Source organism: Pelophylax lessonae (assembly GCF_965119305.1).
Source record: "Pelophylax lessonae genome assembly, chromosome: 3".
Taxonomy (NCBI): domain Eukaryota; kingdom Metazoa; phylum Chordata; class Amphibia; order Anura; family Ranidae; genus Pelophylax; species Pelophylax lessonae.
The window spans coordinates 99692280-99714747 of NC_138770.1; positions in this window are offsets into that span (position 1 = coordinate 99692280).

Here is a 22468-nt window from a genome sequence, read left to right on the forward strand (position 1 = left end):
GATCAGCAATGGTGGCCTATGGAACGCTGGAGGTAGATGGCTGTAAATGTTACAATTTATCTTCGGCGGGTAATTATAAGGATATTTTATCATGCTCGCCACACTCCCGGGCTATTGTAATGTCATTACGGCATAATAGAAGGGACGCCGCTTCGGAAACAAAATTACCGGCAGAGATATGTTTCATATTTGCGATCTCGGCGTTTACAGAAGATGGGAAGTACATTTAATTAGCTGTCACTGCATACGGTGTGGATTTCATGAGGTGTTTGCACAAGCCAGCCGTCTGACACAATTATACAAATAAGGAAAATATGAAAACGTCTAATGAACTCTTCCTGTGATCCCGTGTATCTGCCCAGAGATTAAATCAACAATTATTGACCATCCTGACCTCGGTGGATAGAGACGCCGGAGAGCAGTGTATGTCATCACCCATTGAAGTGACCCCAATTTCACTTTAAAGCCTGAGTGCATATACAGTATCTCACAAAAGGGAGTACACCCCTCACATTTTTATAAATATTTTATTATATTATATATTTATTATGTGACAACACTGAAGAAATTACACTTTGCTACAATGTAAAGCAGTGAGTGTATAGCTTGTATAACAGTGTATAATTTGCTGTCCCCCCAAAATAACTCAACACACAGCCATTAATGTCTAAACCACTGGCAACAAAAGTGAGCACACCCCTAAGTGGAAATTCCCAAATTGGGCCCAAAGTGTCAATATTTTGTGTGGCCACCATTATTTTCCAGTACTGCCTTCACCCTCTTGGGCATGGAGTTCACCAGAACTTCACAGGTTGCCACTGGAGTCCTCTTCCACTCCTCCATGACTACATCACAGAGCTGGTGGATGTTAGAGACCTTGCACACCTCTACCCTCCATTTGAGGATGCCCCACAGATGACATGCCTGGCCAGTCCATCATCTTTGCCCTCAGCTTCTTTAGTAAGGCAGTGGTCATCTTGGAGGTGTGTTTGGGGTCGTTATGTTGGAATACTGCCCTGGGGCCCAGTCTCCGAAGGGAGGGGATGATGCTCTGCTTCAGTATGTCACAGTACATGTTGGTATTCATAGTTCCCTTAATGAACTGTAGCTCCCCAGTGCCAGCAGCACTCATGCAGCCCCAGACCATGACACTCCCACCACCATGCTTGACTGTAGGCAACACACACTTGTCTTTGTACTCCTCACCTGGTTGCCGCCACACACGCTTGACACCATCTGAACCAAATAAATTTGTCTTGGTCTCATCAGACCACAGGAGATGGTTCCAGTAATCCATGTCCTTAGTCTGCTTGTCTTCAGCAAACTGTTTGCGGGCTTTCTTGTGCATCATCTTTAGAAGAGGCTTCTTTCTGGGACGACAGCCATGCAGACCAATTTGATGCAGTGTGCGTCGTATGGTCTGAGCACTGACAGACTGAACCCCCCACCCCTTCAACCTCTGCAGCAATGCTGGCAGCACTCATACGTCTATTTCCCAAAGAAAAACTCTGGATATGATGCTGAACACGTGCACTCAACTTCTTTGGTCGACCATGACCAGGCCTGTTCTGAGTGGAACCTGTCCTGTAAAACCGCAGTATGGTCTTGGCCACCATGCTTCAGCTCAGTTTCAGAGTCTTGGCAATCTTCCTATAGCCTGGGCCTACTTTATGTAGAGCAACAATTCTTTTTTTCAGATCCTCAGAGAGTTCTTTGCCATGAGGTGCCATGTTGACCTTTCAGTGACCAGTATGAGAGAGTGAGAGCGAAAACACAAAATTTAACACACCTGCTCCCCATTCACACCTGAGACCTTGTAACACTAATGAGTCACATGACACAGGGGAGGGAAAATGGCTAATTGGGCCCAATTTGGACATTTTCACGTAGGTGTGTACTTACTTTTGTTGCCATTGGTTTAGACATTAATGGCTGTGTGTTGAGTTATTTTGAGGGGACAGCAAATTTACACAATGATGTTACATGATCCTAGCTCAGAGATGACAAAGGCATGTAAATGATGAGGCAGTTCTTGGCTGTGTTCACAAATGTTTGATACAGATCATACCCTGCTGCAGCCTTACACCTTGTGACTTGCTACAAAGTTACAATGTACCAGCTGCAGCAGACTAATGATATCAATGCAGCCTAGACAACCCATGTCCCTCAAAACAAGGGAGTCCTGAAATACTCTGCACTGCTGAATGGCTCTGCTCCTTCCTCTATGGAACTCTAATCACAGGAAAATGCTACATGTCCGACAAAATGCATTAAGTTGCAACATAAAACTGTGAGCCCCCCTATAGGAATGAATAGGATTTCTATTTGATTTGCATAATACCACAAGGAAATAGACAAGTGTTACCACACCCTAAGCTGATCACACACAGTGCATGGAGCACACAAATGCCTAGTATACTCTATGATGTTTTTTTGGGCTAAAAGCATTGGGAGCTCGGGAGGAGAATCGCTGTATTACCCATGCGATGTTAGTACAGCGATCTTCCCCCGCTGAGCTATTGCGTACTGACAGGAGGACCGCCCCCGCCAGAACACACTGGTTAGGGCTCTGCCATTGACTGTGAGTGCTAATCAGATGCCGATCGGCAGATGGTTTTCTGGCATGTCCATTTACAGTAGCCTGACAGACTCCTGTACACATGAGCCGAATGTAGGCCGGTCTCTGTTGAACCCACCTATACCGGCCGATATTCAGGTTGTGTGTACAAGGCATTGCACAAACAGCACACCGACACACACACACAGATGCACATATGCACATAGAGATAGCGCCACACATACAAAGAGAGCACATAACACACAGACACTATACACATAGAGCATACATATACACACACAGCACACACCACACATACACAAAGAGTACATATCACACTGACAGATTCACACACCACATAGGACACACACACACAGAGCACACATACCACAAAGAACACACATAGAGTACACACATACACACACAGAGCACACACACGTACACAAAGAGCCCACACCACATAGAACACACACAGAGCATGCACTGTGCATTAGAGCACACGCCACACAGAAACCCATACAAAGAGTACACACACACACACTTAAAGTGTAAGGCTGGCCATACACTATACAATTTTCTTATTCAATTTCCTTTAGATTTACCTTAAACTATGTAGTGCAAGGGCCTGCCTGACTGCATACAAATTGAAAGTGTTTAGGTTTGACCCTATATTACATGGTTTTGGTAAATCTAAAGGAAAGTTGAACAAGAAAATTGTATAGTGTATGGCCAGCCTTACTCTAAAAAAAAAAAAAAAAAAAAATTGGATCCCATTCCCTTAACCACTTGCCGACCGCCGCACGACTATCTACGTGGGCGGTCAGCCCCTCACAGGCAAAGTGACTTAGGTCTACGTCGCTCGCCTGTGAGGGTTTAGGGAGCGAGCGCGCGCCGCCGGAGGCGCGCTCCCGCTCCCGCGTGGTCACGGACCCCCCCGCGCGTGTGACCGGCGGACCCGATCGCCGCCGGCCACTCTGCGATCGGCGGGGGAGAGGGAGAAAGTCAGGCAGCTTGTGTAAACAAGCTGCCTGTCATTCTCCTCTCTGTATGAGAGATGATCACATGGATCTACTATGTAGATCCATTGATCACTCTGCATACAGTTGAAGCCCCAGCCAATCACAGTTAGAAGCACGCCCCTAGGGACACACACAGCCCCTCCCTCTCAAATAAAGTTAACCCCTTCACTACCAGTGTATTTTTACAGTAACAGTGCATATATATAGCACTGATTACTGTAGAAATGTCACTGGTAACCCCAAAAGTGTCAAAAATGTCAGTCAAGGGTCCGATCTGTCCGCCGCATTGTCGCAGTACCGCAAAAAAATCGCAGATCGCCGCCATTACGCGTTAAAAAAAAAAACAACAAAAATGACAAAAATCTTTCCCTTTGTTAGTAAACGCAATAACTTTTGCGCAAACCAATCAAAATACGCTTTTTGCGATTTTTTTTACCAAACATAGGTAGCATAAAACAAATTGGCCGAAAATATTAAAAAATTTTGATTTTTACATTTATTTTTGGGGGAATTTCATATAAAAAAAAGGGAAAAATATTGCTATTTTTGCAAAATTTACGCTCTTTTTTTGTTTATAGCGCGTGATCAAAAAATCGCACAGGTGATCAAATACCGCCAAAAGAAAGCTCTGTTTGTGGGAAAAAAAGGACGCCAAATTCGTTTAGGTACAGCGTCGCACGACCGCGCAATTGTCCGTTAAAGTCACGCAGTGCCGAATCGCAAAATACCCCCTGGTCAGGAAGGGGGTAAAATCTTCCGGGGCTTAAGTGGTTAAAGCATGTTGCACAGCGCAGTACTTGTGCTGTGTAATTTTGCCCCTTGTATCACCTGAAATACCTTTTTTTTTTTTAATGCCGCTGTGTACCTGATTTCAGAGTGCCGAACGGCGCTCACATGACCAGCCGCCTCTCTCCTCCTCCTGGCTGACATCAGCAGGGGTTTCTCAGCCCCGCCTGCTTTGCAGTCAGTTTGAGAGAGGAGAGAGGCGGCTTGTTATGTGAGCGCCGATTAGCGCTCTGAAATCAGGTACACAGCGGCATTTTAAAAAAAAACAAATGCACGGGGACATTATTTAACATAGCAAAGGGGATTGTTGCAAAGCTGTTGCATGGCTTAACAAGCACTTTAACACACAGCACACATTAAATACACACAGAGCACAGAGGAAACACACACTCAGCATGCAGCAAACACTCGGTTACACATGTGTAAACCATGTTAGGCTCAGGATCCTTGCTGACAAACATCGATCACAATACACATTCAATCTTCCTTTCAGTTTTACCTAAGATGACCTCGCTAGGGTTTATGTCAATATGCTGCCACAAAAATTTGTTGTAGGTGCAGGTTGGAGTGTCAGCTCTGCGTCCCCTGACAAGCCTTGTACAGCACTGTGAGAGTCTGCATGCAGTAAATAAATAAAAGCCCGCAGCGATGCAGAATAGAAATTGATTTGGAAGGAGCTTTGGAGGAGAGATCCATTTCCTGAAATGTTTTTTGGTGGAGAGATGAGGCTGGGACCTGGGTGAGTCAGTGAGGACCTGTCACTATCAGCACCTATATAAATTCTCCACCTGCGTAGATGGAGCATGACTCATTCCCCCTGTCCCCTCTCCAGTCTGTTCCATTAGCCGGGATAATAAGTCATAGACGGTATGGGGAGAAAAACAGCCGTCACTTATCTGTGACCTGGGGGGACTGGCAGATCTTGGTTGTTTAACCCTCTTCGACTTCACTGTCTGTAGAATGTTGTGCTGGGTTAGTCATTGATAGCAGCAGGAAGGTGGAAATGTGGGTGATATCTTTCATTGGTTTACTGAATATACTTTTGGGCTGTGGGCACATCTGATAGGAAAAAATGGTGTTTTCAAGTTCCATTCATACAAAAAGTTTATTTTGCCTTCCCTTGTTCCTCTCTCTCCCTCTAATCAGCATTCTAATGACATTTTTAGTAAAAAAAAAACCTTTACATTTTCATTACATACCCTATTTTAGACCTAGTGACATCATCACTTGGTCTATGTGCTTCTCTATGCAATTCAGGCAGATCATGGCTGGTGGGAGGGGCTAGCAGAGTGCTGTATATAGTTTCCTGAAAACATCCCAGCACCCTACCTCTGTACTCCTCCAAGACCCTCGGCCCAGAGGCAAGCAGAGGGCTGGCTCTTGGGAGGTGTTATGCAAAACACAAGCAGGGCCCTCTAATTCCTACAGTATTAAACTGTATTGTAATTGTACTGTCTGCCCTTGTGTTGTAAAGCGCTGCGTAAACTGTTGGTGCAAAATAAATCCTGTATAATAATATCAAAATGCTTGATTGATGGGTGTCAGTCTGAAAGAGTGGGCATTCCTAGTCAGAATGCATTTGCATACAGACTGCCCTAGATAACAGCCACCTGTGATTATGAGCCTCAATGATTGGAAGAATTGAAATCCAATGAATGAAACAGGCGGGCCAGGGACAGTCAGGATGGAGGAGTTATGGAAATATCAGAATGCCTTGAAAAACACATGTAAAAAACTCATGTAAATAAAGATTGCAGGAATCATAGCTTATCCAGCTTCAGCGGGTCCCCCGCGGATCCCCCCCCCCCCCCCCCCGAGAAGCGTCACTGGCACTCACCATCAATGATCATCCCATTTTATATACCCAGTCCAAAAGAGGAAAAAAACTCTCATAGAGTAAGACCATAATAACTTTATTCTAAAAAATATCACACCAAACACATATACTAGTACCCCCTGACAACGTCATCTGCTGACGAAACGCGTAGGAGGAGCCTGCGGCACGCCACGCTGGGACACACGAGGGGACGCGGTGGCCATTTTCTTGGTTGGGAACCAGGTCCCAGGATTACTCCCCAGAGATAAACGTCTTATTATCTCCTTCCAAATGTGAGTTGCCACTTTTTAGTCCTTGCATCAATAAATCAGTTACTGTACTTCACTATGGGAGTTGTCCCCTTTCTTTATACATGCACTCATACCGAGCAGAGCTGATGTGGATATCGCTGTGAGCTGGGCTATCACCTGCATGGTTCATCTGATTTCTAACACAGGCTGTAAATGATCTCTGTGGCGGGGATCATTGTATTGCGGTAAGGGGCCATTTCTCTCTATTGGTGGTGGTCTATATGCACTGGACTTCAGGATGGTGAAAGTGTGACATATACTACGGGGAGCACATCTTTCTTGGATGGACTTGATTTCCAATAGTTTGATTTTAAGAGTATTGATTTGGACTGTGTAGTTCAATTTTAATCATTACGAGCGCTACACCATATTTGTTACATATACTAGTGTCATGACCAACACTGATAAAGCGCACACTCTTGTATTACCAGACCGCCACATCCTCAGACCACAAGTAACAACCTGGTGTGCATGGTGGCATCAGGTCCACTGCCCCCTCACTATGCGTTTCGTCACCTGACGTCTTCCAGGCATGGAAGGGGCCTTACATGCTGTCCCTTATATAGTAAGAGAACTAAAATTTGCTCATGATAGCAAAAACACTCAATGTTGCTTCTTATATGACCAGATCTTCAGCCAGACACTGGCATTTGTTTTTCAGAAAAATGGGGTCATCTTTGTTCAGGCATTATCCATGGTCACCATCTACTTCCCGGAGTATCCTACAATTGACCTCTACCTATCCAAGTTCAAGTTTTCCTTAAAGCATGGAAAAAGCATAACCCTAGACTACAGAAAAATACGAACAATGCCTGGGATGGCATGTGTGATTTATATGGTGTTCCCACTGCTGCTTTATAAAATTGTGAAGAACTCAACTTTCAAAATGTATAAAAAGGTTGAGAAGAGAAAACTAGTTATTCTTTTGGTGTGGAATAACTATGTAACCATTAAAGTGTTATTTACAGGCTCCTAGTGTGCTTTATCATGTGTTCCTAAATGTGTTAATCACTTTGGCAATCTCTTCCAATCAAAACCCTAATCCATATATTATGCTCTCTTCTACAAACAAAGTGCCAAAGCGTTAGGTGCAAAAAAAACCCCCAAAAAAACCTTATCAATCTCCGAATGGTGTTGCGATCAAAAATCAAAAAGAAAAGAACAATTGCAAAGAAAAATGAATGCAATCATAGCATGCTCCTGTGCAAACAAGAGAAACAAATGTTCCGTACTATCTGCAAAATAAATCAGTTATAGGAAAAAGCTTCTCCAAATTATGGGGACTGTGATCCATGATGCTATCAAAAGTTTTTTTTGGCTTTTATCTTTAATCTGTTAATTTATTGTTACACCTCCATTATTGTCCACCCTAAATAATTATGTTCTAAAATGACTCACCGACTCTTGTTGCTGGTCCAGTTATAAACCAGCCTAAGCGCTTTCCCTGTCAAGGGAGAAATCCTCTGCAGTGGACTTTTTAGTACAGAATCATCTGTCAGATGGTACACTAGCCTGGAGTGCCTTCCCTATTAAGGGAGCAGTTGTTCCTAGTATAGGAGGAAAAAGAGCTTCACATAACAAAAAATCCTTTTTTCAAATCAATCTGCTCCAGGAAGATGTCAAGTGACAAAACGCGTAGGAGGAACCCCTTTTTTGGTAGAGCTCTGCTTTAGGAGTAAAAAAAAAAAAAAAAAAAATTTTTGGACTTTAAAAAAATTCACTCTGGTCCTCCAAGGACATAGAGACGATTGGGTGCCATCTTGCCCTGACTCGAGTTTCTCCCAATCCATCCATCAGATCGGATCGCTTCCGGGTTTACCAACAGCTCCGGGAAACCCAGAAATGACCGTAAAGCGGCGGAGGGGCTCTAAAATGTATCCCGTGGCGAATCTGCCGCTGGGATCACTTTTATCTGATGCAGAATTGCCCACAGCTGCTGCCATACAACAGTATTAAACGTCAAAGTAATGGCGTAAATGTACTGTGGGCAGTCAGCAAGTGGTTTTAAGAGAGGTCACTCCCAGGGGCGGACTGACAACACTCAGGGCCTCTGGACCAAGTAAAGTAGGGGCCCCCCGTCAGGCCCTGCCCATGCCCAGCCCCTACATTTTGCACAAATCAATAAAAGAAAATACAATACAGTGTTATAAGTCAAGTATACAGTACACCATAAATAGCCGGCTGACTGGCACCCTGGTCCTGCTGTGGGTGGGTCACCATGGGTGGCTGGCTCCTGTGGGTGGCTAGCTGGCTCCTATGGGTAGCTCACTGGCACCCTGGCCCTGCTGTGGGTCACAGGGGGGTGACTGGCTGGCACCCTGGCCCTGCTGTGGGTCACCATGGGCAGCTGGCTGGCATCCTGGCCCTGCTGTGGGTCACAGGTGGATCACTGTGGGTGACTGACATCCTGGCCCTGCTGTGGGTCACAGGTGGGTGGCTGGCTGGAATCCTGGCCCTGCTGTGTGGTCACTGTGGGTGGCTGGCTGGCACCCTGGCCCTGCTGTGGGACACGGGTGGGTCATCGTAGGTGGGTGACTGGCTGTCACCCTGGCTCTGCTGTGAGTCACGAGTGGGTCCCCATGGGTGGCTGGCTGACACCCTGGCCCTGCTATCGGTCACCATGGGTGGCTGACTGGCACCTTGGCCCTGCTGTGGGTCATGGGTGGGTCACTGTGGGTGGCTGGTTGGCACCCTGGCCCTGCTGTTGGTCACGAGTGGGTCCCCATGGGTGGCTGGCTGGCACCCTAGCCCTGCTATGGGTCACTGTGGGTGGCTGGCTGGCACCCTGGCCCTGCTGTGGGTTACAAGTGAGTCACTGTGGGTGGCTGGTTGGCACCATGGCCCTGCTGTGGGTCACCATGAGTGGTTTGTTTGCACCATGCCCTGGCCCTGCTGTGGCTGGCTGGTGATGGACTTGGAGGGAGGCGGCGGCAGCCTATCTGGGTACACTAGAAGGTTTGCAGCAGGTGAGCAGGCCCAGTGCATGGAGCAACACTGGGTCTGCTCACCTGCTGCAAAGCTTCCTGGGCTGGCTTCTTCTACCCGGCCTGGGCCCCCTTCCCTTCCTATATGATCCACATCTGGGTGAACCCGAAAAAGATGGTCGGCCCAGTGAGTTCCAGCAGTCGGCGCCGGTGGACCCCCCTCTGCGGCCGGGCCCTTGGACTATGGCCAAAATGCCCGACCGGTCAGTCCACCCCTGGTCACTCTGATGAGGCAGAGGTAAGTGGGCAGCTGATCTGCAGCCAGCTAAGCAACCCTTCAACTCTCATAACTGGTGTTTAGGCACAAATTTGATGAGTTTGACTTCTTACAGTTGATTATTCTTTCCCCGTTTTTTGGTTTTGCAGGAACAGAAAACTATTCTGATATCTGTCAACTGAGATATTCTGGGGATAAGGTGATCAGTCTCTTTATCTCCCATTGTTCAGAGATTTTCTGAAAGTTTTCAAAATTCACCAAAGTCTTACAAAGACAATCTCATAAAATCCACAGAGCTTATAATATTTCTGTGCTGCCAAGTTTTAAATATTGATCCAGTTCCATAAATGTTTAATGCGAATATGACAGCTGGTAAGAGCGAGATTAATAATGTCCAACCACATGGCTTGCGTCATTTAAAAACCACGCTCACTGTTGTTTAGAATGGCAGCCATGGACATTTTAATGAAGGGGAAGAAAGGTCATTTTAACTTGCTCCAAGTACAGCATGATTTAGAGGCCACCACCTAAAGGTGGAATAGATGTTTATTCTTAAAGAGGGGCCTTCTCTCAGTCCCTGAGGGAGTCCCAGAGGTAAAATTATAGTGCAGGGGTCTCCAAACTTTTTAAACAAAGGGCCAGTTTACTGTCCTTCAGGCTTTAGGGGTGCCGGACTGTGGTCAGCGTGAGTAGAAAATGCCCCATCATAGGTTTTAACAGGAGAAATAGTGCCCCATTGTAGGTTTTAGCAGGATGAATAGTGTCCCATGGTTGGTATCAATGTAAGGAATAGTGCTCCATGGTTGGTATCAATGGGACGAAGAGAGCCCCATTAATGGTGTCAGTGGGAGGAATAGTGTCCCATCAACAGAGACAGTGGGAGGAATAGTGCCCCATCATTGGTCTCAGCAGGAAGAATAGTGCCCCGTTAATGTTGTCAGTGGGAGGAATGGTGCCTCATCATTGGTGTCATTTGGAGGTATAGTGTCAAGCAAAGGGCCACATCTGGCCCCCAGGCCGCAGTTTTAAAACAACTGCTATAGTGTATTCAGTACACATCCTGAGTGACTTTTAAAACATTTTTTCTTAAAAGACAGTTCTGGCTTTTTTTTTTGTAACATTCAACTTTGAATTGGAAAAATAATAATCATTTTAAAATGCACGTAACCCAAAGATATATTTTATGGTATGGTTGATATCATGTGTCACTGTACACAGTTTTATTAAAAAATGTTTACTAGTTAATCCATTGCAAAATTTCTTACCCCGAGATCCTGCCGGTAATAGCATTTACTGTTTAAAGTGTTCCTAAACCCACAACAATTAAATCAGTCTTTATATGCAGTAAAGCATGCTTATTATACTGTGGAACCTAAGGGGTTAATCCTCGGCATTGTGTAAAAAAGCTGTTTGATCCTGTCTTCTCTGATCCTCCCCTTCTTCTACTGTTCCCACTCCATCTCCTGACAGAACAGAGCCTTGGGGGGCACGCGGCACATGCTGAGTTAGGTGTGTATTGCTTGGGAGTTTTTTGGGAGGGTACGTGTGATCAGCACAAGGCCAATCAGCACTGTCCAGACAGAAAGTCAGGAGTCAGAGAAGAATAAAAACTCCTCATACATGCTTTACCCTGTGCTCAGCCAGACACTGATAGAAGTCACAAGACACATGTCCGCTGACATCCGCCTCCCCATAGAGGAGAATAGGTGGCCCGATCAGGTCCACCTGAAAAACAGACAGGCGGGCCTGATCGGTCTGATCATGTGAAAGGGGCCAAAGTGCAACGTGATATTCTCCGCTTGTTGCTAAATTAATGTGAAACCCAACATGTCCTCCACCAATTACACTCAGAGGCTTACCAAAAGAAAGGTGACTCTCAAATAGAAACCCCCCATTAGTGTGCTACTAGTGTTAGTTTAGATAAATTTAAGTTCATGACTCATGGTAAGTTATATGAGTCTGTAATTAGGTCACGATACTGCAGGTCAGGCTGAATGGCTCTACAGATGCAGGTCTCTGGTACCTCCCCCTGGATCTAGAAGCTTGTAGAAGCTTCTGGAAGTTAGTGGGCAGAGACCAGGAGGTACTGATCTAAATACTTAGGCCAATGGCCAATGCCCAGGCAAGATGTCCTGGCAGGGTGAATCAGCCCTTAAATTTGGCAGAGCCTAGCCAGTAAGGGAGTCAGGTGGAAGATGGAGAGCTGAGGAGGCTCATCAGTGGCATAGGAGGGGGCCCCTAGGTCTAGTGGGGGGGGGGGGGGCTTTGGCTTGCAGGTTGGGCTCAGGCTGGCTGGGAAGAATCCTCTCAGCATCCGTTTTGAGAAGGAAAATTGCCTAAAAGCAGCAGGGAGCAAGGAGGACAGAGTAAGTACATCAGCACATCCATGAGTTTACAAGAGGAAAGACTGCCACATGTAGCAAGCTTTCGAAGTGTTGCGCTTAACCTTGATACAGTATCTCTTGTTCTAGGAGATCTTTGGAGCAGCCAGGTGGGCTGGTAGACAAGCAGCCAGGAGGGCTGGAAGTACCTGCAGCAAGTAGTGGAGCTGGGAGCAGTTCTAAGAGCTTCTAGTCCGTAAGAGACTTTTACAACTGATTCTTAAAGACTGATTGTGTCCAGGAAGGAGAACAACCCAGGATCTTTTCTCTGTACGCAGGAAGGAAGTTGTCCTCATCTGTTTCAGTCAAATTGGGCATCCCATAACCCCTCTGCCCCCTCCAAGTTGTTAGTCCCTCAGCTTGTTTTTGTTGTTTTTATTAGGGATATTTCTTGTGTCCAGATGCAAGTGAAAAATGTGTGTTGCCTGGCTGTGCAGTAATAGGGGAGCCAGTTACCAGCAGTTCTTGCGGATGTAGTGCTACACATATGAGATATTATACTGTGCTTTTTGTAACCATAGATTTGCACTTGACAGGATTCCCCAGCTGGTGACAAAGGTTAACTCTCCATCTCCACAGGTATCACAGCATTAAGCATGTTGAAGCAAAATTGTTCCCAACATTGTAAATCTGGATGCCTATGTTTATTAAAAAAGGTTAAAATCACTTACATTGACATAAGGTATATTAAGCCACATCATACTACAATTCCCAGAATCTTCGATGTGCCCCTGATGACGTCATTTGTGACTAAACGCATTGGGCGGAGCTGGAAGATGGGACATCACAGCGCATGCATGCAACACTGGGGATTCTGAGAGTTGTAGTATGATGTAGCTTACTATACCTTATGTTGATTTAAATATTTTTAACCGTTTTAATAAACAAAGTTATCCAGATTTACACTATTGGAAGCATTTTTTGTTTCTACATGAATAGAGGAAAAGCTAACTGGAAAAAACAATGGTTGCTCTGTAAGCATGGAAAGCATGCTAAATGGAAATTGGGTTCCTGTGCATGATTATGAATTATAGATAAGTTGTTGGAGCACAAGCAAACAGTACAGTAGCTGTGATAAACAGATATGATCAATGCTTTAAGTCAATCCAATACTCAGAAATTCCAACAGCTGGTAAAGGAACCATCAGCACAAAGTATTTGAAGACGAGAGGCAAAACAAGCTCTCTATAATTCAGTCTATTCTTAGTATATCTGCATTCTGTAACGTACCAGAGAAAGTCATGTCCATACACTAAAATTATTACCCTTGTCAGCACCTGGGCTTTGTAAATGTCATGGAAATTTCCTGAGTTAGTTGTACTGTATATCAGTGTGATAATAGAGTATAAAACAGGCCAGAGTGAATATTAAGTGTGATAATAGAGTATAAAACAGGCCAGAGAGAATATTAAACTTTGAGGCGTTTGTAGACCCGATCAAAGCCGCATTCAGGTCTGATCGGGTCTCCATGTAAAAAACCCGGAAGTGATGTCATGACATCACTTCCGGGTACTCGGCGCCACATTCAAAAAAACTGACAGCATTCAAAGGAGCCAAACTTGGCGTTTTGAATGCTTTTCAGTGCCGAGGAGGGGTTTGGGGTCTTTTAGACCCCCAGATCCCTCCACGAGTGTACCTGGAAATAAAAAAAAATGTTTTTCCACATGTCTGAAAATATCCGCCGATACCGATATCCAATGACCAAAATATCGGTATCGGCATTAAAAAAACAATATCGGTCGATCACTGGTATATATACAGTATATATGTATGCGATTCTGCACAGAACGGCTGCCCTGTAGCAGTAAATCTTCTATAGACCGGTGGTGAACTGGTTACCCACTTCAGATCCAGGCCAATGCTGACATTTCTCATATGCTTGTAAAAATTAGCATTTTTTTGCTAGAAAATTACTTAGAACCCCCAAATTTTATATATATTTTCTGAAAACAAAGGTCCTTGAGTAAAAGTAGTGGTTGCTGTCATTTTTTATGTTACAAGATATTTGCACAGTGGCTTATCAAATACAAATGATCAGAAAAAAATACAGGTGACAATGAATTTTAGTGCACACAAACACAGTATAATACCATGATGATGTTACACCAAGTAAATAGATACTAAACACGGCACGCTTTAAATTAAATTTGGAATGGTGATAAGTTATGGTACATTAAATGATTCATAGGTGACGCTAACAGCTTTTATAGGTTACCAGTTTATAAGTAAACAGGAGATCTGGTGGAAGAATTATTGGTCTCACTCTCATGTTAGCAGCGATACCCCACATGTGTGTTGCGATCACCATTTACATATGTGCGTGGGTATTAAAAAAGAATAGCGCACACATGCAAAAGAAATGACTTTCAAATATGAAGACAATCCATAAATAAAAATGGGGATTTGGTCCCACCATATGGCCATATAGTGCTCAAGCCCACCACTACGTCAAAGTACCCCATTGTCAGTGGGTCCTACACTATCCATAAAAAAGGATGAATCCAGCCTCTCTAACCCCTGGAGACAACACTCCTTGCTGGGAGAGATGTGCTAATGCACTACAAGGGACTCCTCCTATATCCACTTGATAGTGGACACTGATAGAGTACAGGTGTGTGTGGGGGGGGGTGCTCAACCACAGAAGTCTGGTCAGACCGAATACATAATAAACAAGCAAAAATTTGGGGGAGCAAACCCTGAACATGTATTTCTAAAGCTGGTGCAGCTATGAACCAAGTGACATGCATATTCAAAAAGAATAGCGCACTCATGCAAAAGAAATGACTATTAAATATGAAGACAATCCATAAATAAAAATGGGGATTTGGTCCCACCATATGGCCATATCGTGCTCAAGCCCACCAATACGTCAAAGTACCCCATTGTCAGTGGGTCCTACACTATCCATATAAAAGGATGAATCCAGCCTCTCTAACCCTTGGAGACAACACTCCTTGCTGGGAGAGATGTGCTAATGCTCTACAAGGGACTCCTCCTATATCCACTTGATAGTGGACACTGATAGAGTACAGGTGTGTGTGTGTGGGGGGGGGGGTGGGGTGCTCAACCGCAGAAGTCTGGTCAGACCGAATACATAATAAACAATGTGCGTGGGACCTACGATGCACTTGTGTTTGTGTATTAGCACGGGAGGACAGGGGTTTTTAAACATTTTTTTTTTTAACACTGTTCCTTTAATTTTCTTTTGGATCAACTTTATTACTACTACAAGGGATGAACAATGTCCCTTTGCAGTGACCGGTACTCTTTACTGAGAAATCTGGGGTTTATTGGGCCAAAGATCTCTCCTCTATCCTCAAATGCATCTGATCAGACTGAGATCACTTTTATCAGATGCTTTACAAGCCAGTCATGTCTTGTATACAACAAACTGAATCCGGAAGTTACTAAATCTTTGTCGCTTCTGGTTTCTGACGTCACTGAGGAGGGGCAGGTATAGATATTTAGTACCCACCATTCCTCTGTAGCCAAGCCAACAGGTCTCAGAGCTCCCAGGCTCTTCGATCGCACCAAAAAGCCTGGGAAAAGCGACACCAGCAGGGGTCACTCCATCTGGCATGACACCTGCTGGTTTCCTCAGCTACTCCTTGCTCTTTTGACATCTATGGCGTGCAGTGGTGGACAATTCTGACCTGCCAATACTTGAGGACTGCCAGCCTGTAAGGTCTACCATAATGTGCATGTGAACTATTAGAATGCTAGCTCACTCATTCTTCAATGATACCTTCCCTATGCTCAACCGTTGCTCCTTTTATCTGTCAAAACCCTTCTAAATGCCTGGTAATTTCAAGAATGGGGTACCAGATGACCTTCTCCCCTCTCCTCCAAGCATGAAGTGGCCAACCACCACTCGAAAACACTGTCACATGGTGGGCAGGAGGAGGTCATTAACCCTATGTAAGTTCAAACATGAAACTTACTAAGGGAGCAGACCCATGACATAAGAAAGTAATTGATCTATGGGGTGACATGGTGGCAGAAAATATCAATTTGAGGAGGGGGACTACAAGAGAACCTGTCTCTCACTTTTGCCCCAAATGCAACGGGACATATTCTGTTTAATGCATTAAACTAAATCACTGCTTCCGTTTCTCCATCTGTTAATGTAACCTGTAAGCACTCAGACATGTGAAAGTTACAAACATAAACTTCCAAGAGCTGTTTATCCAACACAAGCCATGAACTGGGACACCCACTCATGCTGGTTTACACTGATTGTCTCAGAATATAAAGACTAAACCCTCCTAGGTCCAGCCAATGCCATCGTCTTCTAGAATATTTAAGAACCTTACATCCTGAAATAATCAATTTAGAGATTTTCACAAACATTCCTCCTTGTGTCTCTAAACCGGCAAGGCCTCCACTTCGGCTGGCCCCCCCCAACAACGGAGCCGCTTGCTGATAAACGTCCGTAGATTTAGACACTGGCTTTTAACCGGCGCTGTTTTATTTGAAAATGTGATGATAATCATAAGTGTGTGTATATGGCTGTAGAAATTTTCCACTGTTTTATTAGTGTAAGGAGATGTCTGTGTTTATGAGTGTCAAGTACATTATTTTGACCTATAATCCTGTGTACACCACCTTCAAACACAAGATGTTAAACTAAACAGTCTTCCCAGTCCTTGTAGTCAATAGAAAGGAGGTGAATGAACCAATCTAGCAACAACACCAATCTGCCATGGCCCATCGACAGCCAACAATATAGGAAACATTTTGTGGCCTTCAGAAACGTACCAGTCTTCTGACTACAGCAGATATGAACCAAAACTGCCTGTACACTCTGTAAATTCAAATTTATTTCAGGTAGCTGCTTTCCACGGGCAGAGTCTGCCTTAGGCCACGCTCTTCAAACGCGTTTCATCCGATTTTGCTTAAAGTGGTATTAAAGGTTCAGCTTTTAAAAAAAAACATAAAAAATTTTTATACTTACCTGCTCTGTGCAATGGTTTAACAAGCCGCTTGCTATGGGGGCGCTGGTGTGTGCTATGGGGGCACTGGTCTCTCGAGCCCTACTCTTTGCGTCCAAAAGACATATAGAGCCACGGCGCGGCCCTGCCCCCCTCCCCCCCTTTTCTCTTCATTGGCTCACTGGCTGCGATTGACAGATGCACACTGGGGTGCATGTGACAGGATGACAACACAAGAGAACTATTGGCTGAGCTGCAATCAAAGTGTAGAAAAATAAAGAAAAAGGAAGAAAGAAAATCACCCCCAGAGTTGTACAGTGTTACTATGGTGACAATGAACTACTCTGATGAAAGTATGTAAAAAAATAAATTAAAAAAAGTAAAAAAAAATGATTTATTTATTTTAGCATTCTGTCACCAGTCAGTGTCCCTGATCACAGCCACACCAGTAATATGATGATGCTGTACTGCACTGGTGACAATATGTAAAATAAATTGTAAAAAAAAAAACATTTATTCAATCCCTTCATTTTAAAAAACATTTTTACAAAAAATCACAACCTTAAAAAATTTGTCATGCCTTTTACTAAATGACTCAGACTGTCTGCTTTCCAAAAAGGGGTCATTTTGGGGGGTATTCCTACTGTCCTGGCATTTTAAAGGCCTCAAGAAATTAGATTTATGGGAAATAAGATTTATTTTTACCAAAGACATGTAGCAGAATACAGGTTGGCCTAAATTTATGAAGAAATTTCATTTTATTTGATATGTTTTATAACAGAAAGAAGAAAATATATATATATATATATTTTTTTTTTATTTCCCAAAAAAATTTTTTCCATTTATATAGCAAAAACATGAAAAAAACCCAGTGGTGATCAAACACCCCCAACAAAAAAAAATAGAAAATAAAAATTAATTGATTAATACATCAATTAATTAAAAAAGTTGGGACTTTAAACGAGGCATTGCCTATCTAGGAGTTTTGATTGTCACTGGGGTTACTCTTGGTAAATATTTGTACTAGTATTTATACACCCTATATTTGGTGTAACTTTTGGCACTATTAATTTTGAGTAATATACTATTGGCATACCTCTTCACATTTACTCCTGTTTTTTGGCCATGGGTTCTTTTGAGTAATTACACTACTTAGTTCTTCTAAAGCACCAGTAAATTCACTCAAATATTTAATATTAAGCTTTTAGATGGAATATTTTTGTCTACAGAACTCTCTGGTGACTACCATCTATGAGAATTTTTTTACTATTCACGATTCTATGAAGACATTGTTTTCGGTGTAGTCTGTCTATTGTGCCCTGATGGCCGTGGGTCGAGCTTCCTCAGTTCCCGGCATAGACGTTTCCCCAGTGGTCTACTGCCCACAACATAAATGTGCTACATTATTGCTGGACTGTGAGTACACTGGTTGGAGACCCAGGCTAGGGATGATTATATCCCTTCCCTATCATTACACAATTAATTACTTTTTTCTATGTTATCTGTAAAAGAGATTTTTTTTTCCTACAGTAACATGCGATGCATCCACTCCTGAAGAAGTGGAACATATTCCATGAAACGCTTAGAGCTTATTTATGGTGCATCCTTCAATGTTTTATCTTTGGATTCTTTGATGCTAATTGATACTAGTGCTCCATTTCAATTTACAATCAGTCAGCCTTCATTTATATGATGTGGTCTGTCATTACACCATGTATCTGTTATACTATGTACATCTATGCCAATATGTCTTTTATATATGTTGACAACATTGTTAATAAAATTGCTTTTATATCATTATGTGTGACCCGCCTTATGTGATTTTACTATTTTACCTGTTTACGCACCAATCGTTTCTGCACACTTCATGTAAAGTCCCAACTTCCCCTATATATCCCCTTTTTTTCCCTATGAAACAACTGGCTATTATACTATATTATTATATATGGATCTGTATGGCTTTACCTGTGTTATACATGTGCCAGTTGTCCATATGTATTTTATAATCCTCTCTTATTCCCTCCCCCCCCCCCTTTTATTGAGCAAAAAAAAAAAATAGATAAATTGAATTTGCGTACAGTGTTGCATGACTGCTCAGTTGCTAGTTAAAGAAGCGCAGTGCTGAATAGCAAAAAATGATCTGGTCATAAAGGGGAAAAAACCTTTCAGAGCTCAAAGTGGTTAAACTCAAAACTTAGATATCCATATAAAATATTGAAACATTTGGTTGGGGTCAGTTTCTGATTGCTGAATATTTTTGGAAAAAGAAGACGATGCCTAGGAATATGCGCAGTTGTTTCATCGTGAGTTTTCTATTGGACAGAGTTGTATAAAGTACTCAAAACCCATACTTGAGTAAAAGTACAAGTGCTCGATCAAAAAGTGACTTGAGTAGAAGTGGAAGTGCTCGATCAAAAAGTGACTTGAGTAGAAGTACTAAAGTATTCAACATTTTTTGTACTTAAGTATTGCAAGTCGTTTTTTTTTTAATTTTGCTACTCAAGTACTGAAAGTAAAAGTACCAGTAGTTTTGAAAAGAAAAATTGCTACTCAAGTACTGAAAGTAAAAGTACAAGTACTGTGTTATGTAGTTATTAAAGAAAGAAGTCAAAAGTTTGAACATCATATTGTTTTTTATTATTTCAAATACAGCTTTTATTTATACATACAGTAGCTTTTATTTTCATATGCGCTGATAATACACATGTTTTGAGCTTCATGAAACCTGCCATCTACTGTTCTGGCAGTGATAATTTTTATAATTGTAACGAGTAACTATGCAGCACAAAAAATAAAAATATCGGAGTAGAAGTATTGAAATCGTTGAAAAAATGTAGTGAAGTAAAAGTGGAAGTAGGAGAAAAAAATTCTACTCTAGGAAAGTACAGATAGCGCCTTTCGGTACTTAAGTACAGTAGTGAAGTAGTTCTACTTAGTTACTATACATCTCTGCTATTCGATGACAACGTCTTCCGCTAATGTCCTGAATATTCACAAAGACTGCGCACCACTGGCTGGCCAATGGGCTGTGCACTGTGACAAACGAAAACCCTTCCCGTGTGCTTTGAACATTACATTTGACTTGCAAAAGCATTGCCGACAAGACAATGAACGCTATTATGCTAAATGTATTCACTGAAGTGCGGCCCCAGCTTCAAGCTCATTACATTGTATTCATAGAACATTGTTTAAATGCTGATTCCCAAAGAGCCATGTTCATCCTATTTGTGTTCATGAAATGACTTCCTTCAGTTCATGGCATTTACATACATCTACTTAATTGGTCCCGCACCGGCTGGGAAGCTTTAATAAGGAATAGCGGGTGAACCATACCTTGTGAAATAACTTGTTCCAGGATCACTCTAATTATTTACAATTCACGAGGAGAGGTCGCATTGTAAATAACCTGCTGTATATTTCCAGTGAGTGCCTATCCTATTTTGTAATATTATCTGTTTTTTTATGTGGCTTGCATTTTTTCCATCAAATTTTTATTAAACAGGATAATTTTCTGCGCTATGTAGAAAAAAAAAAAAGTGGATACATTATCTGTGACAAAAAAAAACAAAGAAAGCCGCATACACAGACCTATAGAGAAAATCCAGATAACAATTGTTGTATAACGTGTAGCGCTAACATGGAAGTGATATTGAATAAAAATGACTCAAATCAAAACAGGAAAAACCTTAAGGCCCCTTTCACACATGCGGACCGTTCAGATCCACCTGTCCGTTTTTTTGGCGGATCTGAACGGTCCCCCCATGCATCTCTATGGGGCATCGGATGTTTTTTTGAAGAATTAACAACCAGTGGGACACAATCATGAAGTGAAACGAAATTTATTGAATATTTCAAACTTTTTTAACAAATAAAAAACTGAAAAATTGGGCGTGCAAAATTATTCAACCCCCTTAAGTTAATACTTTGTAGCGCCACCTTTTGCTGCGATTACAGCTGTAAGTCGCTTGGGGTATGTCCCTATCAGTTTTGCACATCGAGAGACTGAAATTTCTGCCCATTCCTCCTTGCAAAACAGCTCGAGCTCAGTGAGGTTGGATGGAGAGCATTTGTGAACAGCAGTTTTCAGTTCTTTCCACAGATTCTCGATTGGATTCAGGTCTGGACTTTGACTTGGTCATTCTAACACCTGGATATGTTTATTTGTGAACCATTCCATTGAAGATTTTGCTTTATGTTTTGGATCATTGTCTTGTTGGAAGACAAATCTCCGTCCCAGTCTCAGGTCTTTTGCAGACTCCATCAGGTTTTCTTCCAGAATGGTCCTGTATTTGGCTCCATCCATCTTCCCAACAATTTTAACCATCTTCCCTGTCCCTGCTGAAGAAAAGCAGGCCCAAACCATGATGCTGCCACCACCATGTTTGACAGTGGGGATGGTGTGTTCAGGGTGATGAGCTGTGTTGCTTTTACGCCAAACATAACGTTTTGCATTGTTGCCAAAAAGTTCGATTTTGGTTTCATCTGACCAGAGCACCTTCTTCCACATGTTTGGTGTGTCTCCCAGGTGGCTTGTGGCAAACTTTAAATGACACTTTTTATGGATATCTTAAAGAAATGGCTTTCTTCTTGCCACTCTTCCATAAAGGCCAGATTTGTGCAGTATACGACTGATTGTTGCCCTATGGACAGAGTCTCCCACCTCAGCTGTAGATCTCTGCAGTTCATCCAGAGTGATCATGGGCCTCTTGGCTGCATCTCTGATCAGTCTTCTTCTTGTATGAGCTGAAAGTTTAGAGGTACGGCCAGGTCTTTGTAGATTTGCAGTGGTCTGATACTCCTTCCATTTCAACATTATCGCTTGCACAGTGCTCCTTGGGATGTTTAAAGCTTGGGAAATCTTTTTGTATCCAAATCCGGCTTTAAACTTCTCCACAACAATATCTCGGACCTGCCTGGTGTGTTCCTTGTTCTTCATGATGCTCTCTGAGCTTTAAACGGACCTCTGAGACTATCACAGTGCAGGTGCATTTATACAGAGACTTGATTACACACAGGTGGATTCTATTTATCATCATTAGTCATTTAGGTCAACATTGGATCATTCAGAGATCCTCACTGAACTTCTGGAGAGAGTTTGCTGCACTGAAAGTAAAGGGGCTGAATAATTTTGCACGCCCAATTTTTCAGTTTTTTATTTGTTAAAAAAGTTTGAAATATCCAATAAATTCCGTTCCACTTCATGATTGCGTCCCACTTGTTGTTGATTCTTCAAAAAAAATTACAGTTTTATATCTTTATGTTTGAAGCCTGAAATGTGGCAAAAGGTCGAAAAGTTCAAGGGGGCCAAATACTTTCGCAATGCACTGTATAAAGTGGATGCTTACCAAAATCATATGGCCATCCGACCTAATGTACTGGCCACAAGCACTTAAAGTCGAGCAGGTTTGCAGGATCACCAGAAGTCAATCCTCAGGATTCACCAGACAAGGACATATGCAGACTGGA